At 35.4% G+C, this 13,560-nt stretch overlaps 1 pseudogene; it reads right to left on the bottom strand.

Moving 5' to 3' along the window:
• Positions 1 to 10,955: 10,955 nt before the first annotated feature.
• LOC138171311 (ribonuclease H1 pseudogene) lies at positions 10,956 to 11,860 on the bottom strand (annotated as a pseudogene).
• Between the last annotated feature and the right edge of the window lie 1,700 nt (positions 11,861 to 13,560).

Genomic DNA, 13,560 nt, shown 5'->3' with positions numbered 1-13,560 from the left:
TTAGCCTAGGGGCAGGGAAGATCTTTAAAATTTACATTCTTATTACAGGGACTTCCAGACTTTCCTGATTAAAAAGCCACAGCTCAATAGAAAACTTGATCGCCAAATATAAGTATCAAGAGAGACATAAAAAGACAAATAAGGAAAACACACACACACTCACACGCACATGCACAGACAAAGGCACACAAACATTCACATAACTTGTGATTCAATTAGAACTGTTTACATCCCTGTATGAGAATCTTATACATGTCAATATTGAAATTTATATAATTATTGAAACATTTAAAAATTATATACATAGATAGAGGGTGTGGGCATAAAAGAACTAATCTGATGATTTCAAAAAAAAGCTGATTAAGGGGTTAAAATGAATATAATGGGAGAAAAGGGAAGGATGAGGGAGAAAAGGGTAAATTATGCCACTTAAAGAGGCATAAAAACATACTACAGCAGAGGGAAAGAAGGAACGGAGATGAACACCTTATGAACTTTATTCTAATTGGTTCTGGTTAAAGGAGTGTTCAACATAATCAGTTAAGTTTAGGATTCTAATGTGAAAAGAAATAAGAATTCATTATAATAGAGGGAAAGGGGAAAGGGAGAGGAGAACTGTATGAAATTTACTCTCATCAGTTTGGGTTCAAGGAGGGAATAACATACTTTGTTAAGTATAAAAAATATATTGTGCTCTATAGGCAATAGGATGGGTAGGGGTAAAAAATTAGGGTGGGGCTGATTAGAAGGAGGAGAAATAGTAGTAAGGCTAAAGGGTAGGTAAAGAGGGGGAGTACATAGGGACAGAATACTGAGGGAGGTGGTGGTCAAAAGGAAAACTCTTAGGAGGAAAAGAGAGAAGGAAGAAATAAAAACACAAAAAGTAGACGGAATGGAATAGAGGAAAAGACACAAAAAGTAATCATAACTGTGAATATGAATGGGATGAACTCTAACATAAAACAAATGTGGAGAGCAGAACGGATTAAAAACCACAATTCTACAATATGTTGTCTGCAAGAAACACATTTTAAAAAGGGTATGTGCACAGGGTAATGATAAAGGCTAAAGTAGAATTTATTATGCTCCAGCTAATGTAAATAAAAAAAAGCAGGGGTAGTAATCATTATCTCAGATAAAGCAAAAGCAAAAAAATAGATATAATTAAAGAGATAAGGAAGGAAATTATATCCTGCTAAAAGGCACCATTGAGAATGAAACAATATCATTACTTAACACATATGCACCAAGCGGTACAGCATCCAAATTCATAGAGGAGACACTAAGGGAATTAGAGGAAGAAATAGAAAGCAAAACTATGCTAGTGGTGGGGGCCTCAATACCCCTCTCTCTGAACTTGATAAATTTAACCTAAAACTAAATGAGAAAGAAGTTAAGGATGTGAATATAATTTTAGGAAGGCTAGATATTATAGGTCTCATGGGATAATTGAATGAGGATAAAAAGGAATATATCTTCTTCTCAGTGGTACATGACATGTACAAAAAAAATGACCATGTATGAGGGCATAAAGACCTCGAAATTCAGTCCACAAAGGCAGAAATATTAAGTGCATAAATATTAAATGTATCCTTCAGTCATGAGGCAATAAATGTCATATGCAATAAAGGGCCATGGAAAGATAGACTTAAGACTATTTAGAAACTAAACAATTTAATCCTAAAGAATGAGTGAATGAAACAAGAAATAATAGTAACAATATGTAACTTCATTCAAGAGAATGACAATAATGAGACAACATACCAAAACTTGTGGGATGCAGCAAATGCAGTTCTTAGGGGAAGATTTATATCCCTGAATTCATACATTAATAAAATAGAGAAAATGGAGTTCAATAAACTGGGCATGCAACTGAAAAAGCTAGAAAAAAGAACAAATTGAAAATCCCCAATTAAATACTAAATTAGAAATAGTGAAAACCAAAGGAGAGATTAATAAAATTAAGAAATTTTGGAGACAATATTCTAATGTTACAATTTCTGGGTCTAAAAGTAGAGACTTCCTTACCATAAATTGAAATTGCTTTGCATGTTTAATGAATCAGTTCACAACTCTACCAAAAAAGGCTTTTGTGCAGTGATCTTTTCATCAACTCTATAACATTTATTACTCCTATCTTGTGTCACCTTTGCCAGTTTGTTGGATTTAATCTTAAAATTTGTATTTTTTTCTCATGATGGGATTATTAATGTTTTGGAGGATTCTTTTACATGTTTGCTTTTCAATTATATGTTCTGGAACTATAATATGCAATTTCTCTTTTAAGAATTGTGTGTTCGGGGGGGGGGGGCAGCCAGGTCGCACAGTGAGTAGAGCACTGGCCATGAAGTCAGGAGTATCTGAGTTCAAACCCGGCCTCAGACACTTAATGCTTAATAGCTGTGTGATCTTAGGCAAGTCCCTTAATCCCAATTGCCCTTCTTTCCCCTCTTCAAAAATAATTATGTGTTCATGTGCTTTTGATATAAAGAAATGACTTTGTTTTGGGGTAGTTCTTTTAGTTATTAATATATTTTGGTGTAAAGCCAAGCATGAGCAGCTTTACAGAGGATGGCTTCTGTGAACAGCTTTTAAGGTTTTGATTACATAGTATAGTGAACATTCTATTCATTCAATAACTATTCAGAGCAAAACATTCAAAGAAAATCAAGGCACAGCATTCACAGTGTTAAAAGTTGTCACAGAAATTGAAAATACAGCACTCACAATGACATAACTCAACAACTTATCACTAAAATGGCCATATAATTTTCACCAAAGTGGTCACATAATTTTGACCAAAGTACAATTATTTAGTCAATCAATCACATAGTGACTCAATCATTCAATCATAAAATATAAAACGTCAAAGTCCTTCACCCATGGGGCAGACCAAGTTACAAATCAGCCACTATTCAATCATCAGTCACTACTCAGTACCCTCTTAAGGACTAGTAGGAAATACACAAGCCATACACCCCAGGTCACTAGTAAATTACAATTTCAGTCACTGTTCAGTACCCATGGAGAGACTTATTCATCTTGACTCGGGGCAGGCTTTCACTTCCCACGGCTCCTCTTTGGAGCTCACAATGTCTGGTGCATCTCATTGTTCACAGTCTCTGTTCCTGGGAAATCAAGGCTTAACAAAGTCACAAACAGACAAAGTACCAACACGACAGTCATGCTTCCTCTGTCAGCTCTTCAGCAGCTCCTCAGCATATCTGGCTGGACCTTGGAAGTCTTCAACAGAAGTTTCAGATGGTTCCCAGAATCAAATCACTTCCTCCAGGTTTCCAAAATAAAAATCATTCTCTGCAGCCTGTCCCTCTCTTCCTCAGCCTCCAGAACCTGGTTCCAAGAAGATCTGAATTTATAGCTAGGGTTACTACTTATATACCTATTAGCTCCTCCCTGTTCTGCCCTTTCCTCTTACATCAGCAACAGGGGTTCATACCTTTTGTTTCTTAACAGTGGTTTCATGTAATTAATTTCAAACTAGGCACTAAGTACACTTTAGCTTTGCCAATGCAAAAGGATAAAATTACATTACTATTACATTTAGATGTCAACTCCTTATGAGAGTTATTTGATAGAGAATTCTTTTGGGACATGTCAGTTGAACTAGAAAGTCACTAACATCTTAAATTTTCAAAATGTTAGGGTTCTTTGAATTTGTTATGTGTGATCCCAAGGGAGCTATCTCAGAAAAATTCATGAAAGCTCCAGGAAATTATTTTTCAACTCATTATAAGAAGAGAAAACAACAACAACATTTAGAACTGTTCAAAAAGGTAATGGACTGAAGAGATCAAAGTGAATCCTTAACACTGAAGGTATTTAGGGATATTCTGGATAATCAATTGTTCAGAATCCTAAATAATCACATGTTATATTTCATAGTCATTTTATAATTTACAAAATAATAATTTACTTTCATTACTAAGTTTGGTGACACAAGAATCTTGTGGACCAGTTATTACTGAAACAGATAACCAATGATAATAAGCAATATTCCCTTGAATAAGTAAGCGACTGTACCTAGGTTATCTGAGTCAAAATTCAGGTCATTATTATTTTCTTTCATCCATACAATAAATTCATGTGCAAAAATCTGGAAAATGTCTCAAGATGAAATGAGATAATACTTAAAAAGTGTTTAGCACAGTGCCTGGCATGTAGTAGGTACTATATAAATATCAATTCCTCCCCTCTAGTACAATTTAATATTAAATATTGATATACCCATATTGAAGTTGCTCTCCAGAATTATGAATGTGAGTGCTCCCTCCTCCAGTGCATACTTTATTATCTATACCTTCTCTTGTTTCATTTTTATTCACAACTTTCTATAAATTAGCCATATACTTCAGCCCATAATTACAAAGGAATGTCTCTCGTTTTTTAATACTGTTGTTCTTCTTTTTCAATCATTATAGTCTTGCCCCATACTTTGTGACCCCATTTGGGATTTTCTTGGCAAAGATATTGGTGAGGTTAGTCATTTCCTTCTCCAACTCATTTTGCAGATGAAGAAACTGATATAACCAAGATTAAGTGACTTTCCCATGGTCAAATAACTAGCAAGTGTCTTAAACACAGATTTGAACTCAGGTCTTCCTAACTCTAGGCCTGGCCTTCTATCCACTGCATGACCTAGCTGTCTCTCTTCTTTTACTACTTACTCTATATCAAATATTCAGTTTCTCCACCTGCAATGTGTTGCTTCAAAAAAATCAGTGAAGCTTCTTTGCTACTCATACAGGTCCTTGGTAACATCTTAACACTACTTCTAATATGGAAGTACAAGAAAGTTCTGACTTAACTCTGTCAGCACTTTCTGTACCAGGGTGTGGGTGTTTTAAATAACTGAAATTATGACTGTATGCCTCAAGTGCACATTTAGTATTTTATCAACTAAAAATAAATATAATATATATATATATATATATATAATTAGGACAGAATAGCAAAGTAAATAAGAGGATAAAATCATGGAATGAATTCTTGGTTTTCTACATCTCAAACAGTACAATTTCCCATAGACACCTATGTCACAGAGAAAGTGAATATTTTTCAGACCCTCTGAGTTCCTAAGGAGATACATCACTTCTGAAACACCTTTTAAGACTCCAACTTCCGCTGAGTAACTTTGTCTGTTATCTACTTTATTCTTCTTCCATAACTGTCATTCCTCTCAGGTTATAAAGCTCCCCTTTGCTATTTCTCTGTTGAACGCTTGTTGTTATCAGCTGAATATGTCAAAAGCTAGTGTTTATCCTTCCTTCAAGGAAATATTTTTATGCTTTTATGGAAATATCTGAGGCCAGTATTTCTGTAGGTAGTACAGGAGGGATAGCTGAGGGTGAGAGGGAATGATCGACATAGTTAAATATATTTTGGAAGTCAGACTTAAGGCAAGGCCTACTCAGCACAAAGAAGGGTGCCTGAAGCTTCTTTGAAGACATATTTATCTAACTTTTTCTGATTCTACTCACCTACCACCAAATTAGAAGACCCCAAAAGAGAAATCTGATAAGGGGTAAAATGAGTGAATTCCTATCACATCTTAGGTACCTTGTAAATATAACATGTAAATTTCCTTGAACCTTCAATAAGACTGGAGAAAAACAAACTGAAACATTCCTACTATTAAAAAGGAAGGTGCCTGCCCCCTGTAGGTGTTTTTTGGTATCATGTTGTAGACTTCTTACATATTTTATGTATCTTAACTCATGAAATGCTTCCATAAAATGAGTTTAATATTTGATTTACTAAGAAATTCAGTATTTCAATTTATCAGCAATAATTGATGTACTGTTTAGCTTCTGTGTTATTGTATCTTATTTGTTTTAAACTTTTTAATTTATTTTAAGTGGCAGAAAAAAATTTGAATTCCAATCAAGTAAAATAAATGAATAAAAAGTTATTAGGTGCCTGTTATGGGCCAGGCATTGTGTTAAGAACTGAAAATGCAAAAAGTTCAACAATCAAAGAACTTAAGCTGCCCTCATCAACATTTAAATATATAAGTATATATCAAACTTATATAAAAATACATTGCTTATATATGTGCATGTGTGTACATATGAAAATATATATTACAATAAAAAGAAAACACATATTGCACATAAGCATTATTATGTGTTTACATATATCACATATATAGTAATACATGCAGGGTAAATGGTGCTAAGGAAGATTTAGATATTTTTGAGCCATTTATAGTCTTTGAAAATCCTGGTTGGGCTTTATATAGGTAATAATGTCTTTGGGTCAAATGTACTCAGAAAAAAAAAACAATACACACACATCCATGTATTTCCTTTTACTTTTTTTTTCTTTTTTCTTAGTATTTTTCCTAGAATTTATATATTTATTTTTAATTTTCAACATTTCTTTTCTTTCTTTCTTTCTTTTGCTTTTTGGAGGGCAATTGGGGTTAAGTGACTTGCCCAAGGTCACATGGCTAGGTTTTATGTTAAGTGTCCTGAGGCTGGATTTGAACTCAGGTCTTCCTAACTCCAGGGTTGGTGTTCTATTCACTGCGCCACCTATCCACCCCTCAATATTTCTTTTCCCAAGATTTTGAGTTACAAATTTTCTCCCCATCACTCCCCTACACCCCACTCCAAGATGGCAAACATTCTGATTACCCCTTCCCCCAGTCTGTGCTCTTTTATACCCACCTCATCCTTCCCTTTACCTACTTCCACCTGACTTTCTTGTAGGACAAGATGGATTTCTATACCCTATTGCCTGTATATCTTATTCCTGATTGCATGTAACAACAGTTTTTTAACATTTCTTTTTAAAACTTTGAGTTCCAGATTCTCTCCCTTCTTCCCTCCTCAAGCAACTCAATAGAGGTCATACATGTGTAGTTATGCAAAACATTTCCATAGTAGTCATATTGTGAAAGACTAACTATATTTCACTTCATCCTATCCTGCCTCATTTGTTCTATTTTTTCCTTTTACCCTGTTCCTTTTCAAAAGCATTTTCTTCTGAGTACCTCCTCCCCAAAACTGTCCTCCCTTCTATCATCCCTCCCTCTTATCACCTTCCCCCTAATTTACTGTAGGGTAAGGTATCCATTTGAGTGTGTATGTTATTCACTCCTTAAGCCAAATCCAATGAGAATATGGTTGACTCATTCTTTCACCTACCTGCTATTCCCCTCCATTGTAATAATATTATGTGATATAATTCACCCTGTTCTATCTCTCCCCTTCTCCTTCTTACAATATATTCCTCTCTCAACTCTTAATTTAATTTTTTAGATGTCATACCTTCATATTCAACTCACCCTGTGCTCACGATGTATGCATATGCACACATATTAACACAAACATACACACCTATACATATACATATGTATATATACATATATGCATGTTATATATATGTATATGTGTGTATATATTTATTTACACACTTAAAGATATATATATATATATATATATATATATATTCCTTTCAAGTATAGTAATAATGAGAAAAGTCTCATGAGTTACAAATATCATTATTCCATGTAGGAATGTAAATTGTTCAACTTTAATAAGTTCCTTATGATTTATCTTTCCTGTTTATCTTTTCATGCTCTTCTTGATCCTTACATTTGAAAGTCAAATATTCTGTTCAGTTCTGGGCGTTTCATCAAGAATTCTTGAAAGTACTCTATTTCATCCACTATCCATATTTTCTCCTGAAGTGTTATACTCAATTTTGCTGGGTAGGTGATTCTTTGTTTTAATCCTAGCTCCTTTGATATCCATAATATCCTGTTCCAAGCCCTTTGATGCTTAATGTAGAGACTGCTAGATCTTGTGTTATTCTGATTGTGTTTCCACAATACTGAAATTTTTTCTTCCTTTATGCTTGTAATATTTTGTCCTTAACTTGGGAACAGTGGAATTTGGCTATAATATTCCTAGGAATTTTCCTTTGGTATCTTTTTGAAGAGACAATTGATGAATTCTTTCAATTTCTATTTTACCCTATTGGTGTAGAATATCAGGGCAGTTTTCCTTGATAATTTTTTGAAAGATGATTCCTAGGCTCTCTTTGATCATGTCTTTCAGGTAGTATAATAATTTATAAATTATCTTTCCTGGATCTATATTTTGAGGTCAATGGTTTTTCCTATGAGGCATTTCACATTGCTTTCTTTTTTTTTCATTATTTTGTTGTGTTTTATGATATCTTGATTTCCCATAAAATCAATTAGCTTCCATTTGATTCAATCTAATTTTGAAGGAATTATTTTCTTTGGGGAGTTTTTTTTTTTAAGCAATAGGGGTTAAGAAACTGGCTCAAGGTTACATGGCCAGTTATTTTGTGTGGGTGTTAAGTATCCGAGGCCAGAACCGATCCTGGGTGTCCTGACTCTGGGGCCGGCACTCTTACTCATGGTGCCACCTGGCCGCCCCAAAAGAATTCAACCACTCAAGCCTTCTTTCAGTCAGAGGATTTTTTTTAATTTTAATTTTTTACTTTTTGGAGGGCAGTTAGGGTTAAGTGACTTGCCCAAGGTTACACAGCTAGTTTTGTGTTAAGTGTCTGAGGCCTTTAGTTGAGTTTTTTAACTTCCTTTTCCATCTGTCTAATTTTGCTCTCCTCATTGACTTTTTGGACCTCTTTTGTCATTTGAGTTAGTCTGTTTTTTAAGGTGTTATTTTCCTCAGTATTTTAGGTGGTTTGCTTTAGCAAGCTATTAACTCATTTTTCATGATTTTGTTGCATCCCTCTCATTTCTTTTCCCAATTTTTTCCTTTATTTCTCTTACTTGATTTTAAAACTCATTTTGAGCTCCTCCATGGTCTGTGAATAATTCATGTTTTTCTTGGATGCTTTTGATGCAGTATTTTTGACTTTGTTGTATTCTTCTGGTTCTGTTGTGATCTTCGTTGTCACCAAAGAATGGTTCTATAGTCTGATTTCTCTCACTTTGTTTGCTCATCTTGCCAGCCAATTAGTTGACATGTGAGCTCTTTCCCATAGTAGAAAACTGTTTTCAGAGTGGAGAGACTCTGTCCCAAATTTCTGTGCTTTTCACTAGCTGCTGTAAGAGTCTCTTCTAGGCACCTGCTTCAGAACTCTGAGGAGAACTGCCTGTCCCCAGGTTCAACAAGCTCTGCCACACCAGCACTCCACCTCACCCCAGGACTGCCACCCAAGACAGCAACACAGATCCAAGTGGGGCAAAGCAAGAGAATCTTGCCTCAGCACCAACAAATAGATTCTGGCAATTGCTCTCTGATCAGCTGCTTTGTCCCCCTACTGTCTGTGGACCTAAAGCCCCATTGCTGCTGCTGCCACCACAGCCACTGCCACTTCTGCTTCCCTGCTGGCAAGGATGAACCATGTTCTTCTCTCACCCATTCCCAACAGCATTTCCCCACTGAACTTTTACTTTCTCTTTGGCATTTATGGGTTGAATAGTCTGAAAACTGCCACAGCTGACATTTATTTAGTCCCCTTAAATCTGTTCCAGCTGGCCTGTGCCACCAGTCTGTGCTAGTGTGGCCCATATGGCACTGCTCTTGTTATGGTTATGGGATTTAAAACTCTTTCTTGTGCCTTGACCTTGCTGATGTAGCAGGAAGGGGTGGTGCAAGAAGAAGTGGAAGCCAAGCTAGAGAGCATGTGGTGACAGGAGGCATGGTGTCAGCAGCAGTAGCAGCAAAGGTGGAGGTGGAGGGAGAGGTGCGAACTCCTTTTTGTGAGCCATCCAAAATTTCTGCTAAGGACTCACGATGAAGACTGTCAGGGAAGGAAACTTTGGTGGGGGGTCAGGAGCATCTGGGAGCATGCTCCTTGGACTCTGAGCAGTTGCTGTGAGTGAGAGGAGGAGGATCTTTGCCTGAGGTATCCTGTTCTGTTTTGAAGGCTTGAGAATGTAGGTGTTTACTACATTAACTACACATGCCAATTTTATAACTACTGTGATGACTTTGACTTTCTTGGTTTGGGGACTCAGTTTTCTGGTACTTGAATAAATGTTCTAGCATTAACCCCCATGTAGATAGCCTGGTATATTTTGTGATTAATAACCATATCAGCATATTTATAGTTACCATAGGCATTGTGAATATTGCATTGTTGATACAGTGCTCCAGTCCCAGTCCAGTGCATTTGACCTTTCCTTTTGGCTTGCCAGGCTGATTTCAGCTGAAGATGTATTTCATTATTTCATTTTGTGGTTTATGTAGCTCTAAAATTTCTTTAGAGTCATTTTTTACAGGTGTTGGAGGTAATTGTGGATGAGCTCAAGTTAGTTCCTGCTTTCACTCCATCATTTTGGCTCAACCCCATGTAGTTCCTTTTTCAACAGGACATCTTCTGATAACATTAATCCCTGAGATTACAGATGAGTACATTATGGGTCATGAGTCACATGGAAGGACATTTCTAAAGGAAGTTGTTAGAACTAAAGTTTAGAATAATTTCTTTATTTCTTCAATAAAATTCCTCTCCTGGTAGTATGACCCCTAAACAACAATATTATCTCAATAGATCCTCACTGTGTAATAGGAATTTTAAAATGTTTGCTGATAACGATAATTGTTTTATTACCTAAATCTTAGTTTATAAGTGACATTTCAGAAACTATTTCATAACTAGCCATATTTTAGATATGTAATTCTCAGAAGATTTGGAGTACAAGTCTGAGACTACTATACTATAATTTTTGGCCATGTTGTTATAATCCATTGTCCTATATTCTAAAAATTATCCTGGGAAAAATCAATCCATGTATGTTTTTTTTATTTAGACAGTATAATATATTCACCTTTCTATTTTCCAGGCTAGTAGGTCAAGTGCTCATTTTTCTTTTCTTTTTTTTAAAGGGGAGGTTAGTTTAATATACTGAATCATACATCAACAGAAAAATACATGGTCTTTCTGATCAAACAGGAATGTTTTCAAATTCACCTGAAGTAGTTTTTGTGTTACAGGTAATTTTTCATGCCAATAATGGCTAAAGAAGACTTGATTTGATCTTTACTTAGATTATAACAATTATGCTGTGTTTGTTCTTGAGATTTTTTAGCTCCTTCTCTTGCTAATCTACTAACTTACTCATTGCCAGTAAACTCTGAATGACTGGGAAGGTGCACCCATTTAACTTCTATGCCTTAACACTTTCAAGCTTAACAAAGTCTTCTTTGTTAATAACATCTTTTCATGTGCTTATTTTTAACGGTTTTTCTTCTAGTCTTTAATGCAACTTTTTGTGCCTTTAATAATAAATACACTATCTTTGTAGAGAACCAACTTACTGATGTTTTCATTCTTGGCTTGTTTATTGCTTTACAGGCAGCATATAATTCTAGGCTTTAGTTTGTCTGTCACCCAGCAAGTCTATCACCCACGTTTAGGAGATGGCTTGGCCACCAATAAATACCAATTCCTGCTAGTGCTTCCCTACTCCCATTACTGTAGCAGCAGCCATCTGTGTAAACCACAGTTGCATTTCTCACACAGGAAAATGTATCTTTGATAAGTTAAGGTACCAAGAGTATATTGTATTTTGCAAGCTTTAAGCAAGACCCTTCCTATTCATCTCACAGGCTCTCTTGCTTGGCTTCACTTTGGGGTCCTGTGTGGTACATTTCTTTTTCTGCCCTGTCGAATGATCAGGGCTGGCAATATTTTGGACAAAGGCCCAGTCATGAGGAAATTTCATGAACTGGGAAGCAGAAAATTGGTTCACTTATTCTTGACATTCAGTCCAGGTCAGGAACATGTCTGTATTATGGCCATTCTCACAGCATAGAGCATGCTGGCAATCAGGAGTCCTGTGGCCAAAGGCATTCATGACAACTATGGGAACAGTGGTCCAGAGCCGCAGCATGGCCGATTCTGGAGTGTAATGGTCATGAGGAGGACTCTTACAAACCAGGGCAGGAGAGGTCACAGGGCTGGAGTTCCTCTCACAAAATTCTCCTCTCCAAGTCTGAGGCCACATACACTGTCCCCCACTTTTTTTTCAAGACATATGTTTGCTTCCAAAGGGACAATAAAAGCTGAAAAAGGACCCACACATACAAAAATATGTATAGCACTTCTTCTGGTGGTGGCAAAGAATTGGAAATTGAGGTGATGCTCATCAATTAGGGAATGTCTGAACAAGTTGTGGTATATGAACATAATGGAGTACTCCTGTGCTATAAGAAATGATAAGCAGGTGGATTAAAAAAAAACCTGGAAATATTTGCATAAACTGATGCTGAATGAAGTGAGCAGAACTAGGAGAACATGGTACACAGTAACAGCAACAATGTACAATGATGAACTTTGGTAGATTTGGGTCTTCTCAGCAATGCAATGCTCTAAGGAGTTTCCAAGGGACTTGTGATAGAAAGTGCTTTCCACATTCAGAGAAGGTACTATGGAGTCTCAGCAGATTGAGGCATACTATTTTATCTTTTTACTTATGTTATTTTCCCCTTTTGTTCTGATTCTTCATTCACAACATCACAAATGTGAAATACATTTAAAATAATTGTACATGTATAGACTGTATCTATGCTATATATTTATATATAGCTTGCTGTCTTGAGGAGAGGGGAGTGAGGGGAAAAAATTGAATTCAAAATCTTATAAAAGTGAATGTGAAAAATATCTTTATATGTAATTGAAAAAATGCTATTAAGTAGCAGTTAAAATCATGTATGTTTAAATAATATGTTCAATTAATTAGAGTTATTAGTGCTCATTAAAATATTTTTAAAACTTTAATAATTTTTCATACAATATTGGAATTTGATACATCTTTCAGTTCACTCAAAAAATACTCAAACATTTGTAGAGCATTCTAACCAAATATAATGTAACCTTTCTGCTTATAAGTCCAAGAAAAGCCTAGCTTTACTAATAGCTATGCCTCTTCTTTCTTTTCGTTTGATGTCTTCAGACAATTTCCAAGAAAAAAAATGGATATTATTTCTAATTCTTCTCTTACCCAGTTGTTTATGAAATATATATTTAATCTTTACTTGGGTTTTTCTAAAGGCACTCCTCCTACTAAATATAAGAAAGCATATAGAGGTTTAAAATGATCACTAAGGAGATAAAATTTAAAAGTTTCAACAAGATTATTTATTAGAGTAGATGTTCTAGAATGCTAGTGAAAATGTAAATAAAATGTATATATTTCTGAACTTCTTTCTGAGCCCTCCTGTTAGCAGAAGTACAGAAAATTAGTAAATTCACTAATAGGCAGAGATGGTACTTACAAATAAAAAAGGGCAACAGTCAGTGAAATAGTTTGTATTCAAATTGAACAACTGATGATAGGATGCTCCAGCTTCAATACTTATTAACACTGTGACCTACTCCTTCATGTCTTTAAGATTAACTAAGTTTGTATTTTATTTTTATTTCAATATAATGGAGAGATTCTTGGGAGGGGGGCAAATAATGTCATTGTTCACCTTGATATACTTTCTTCCTACCGTTGCTGAGTCAGTGTTATTCAGTACAACCTGGAGTCAATAGAAAGCTCTATATGAGGTAGCCGAGTAACCTCTCTGATTTTGATTCTTTCTGAAG

Source organism: Petaurus breviceps, unplaced genomic scaffold (genome assembly GCF_028583685.1).
Source record: "Petaurus breviceps papuanus isolate PSGF00001 unplaced genomic scaffold, PetGlider_PUasm1.0 42, whole genome shotgun sequence".
NCBI lineage: Eukaryota > Metazoa > Chordata > Mammalia > Diprotodontia > Petauridae > Petaurus > Petaurus breviceps.
The sequence above is the reverse complement of the archived record's forward strand: the minus strand, read 5'-3'. Positions and strand labels throughout refer to the sequence as shown.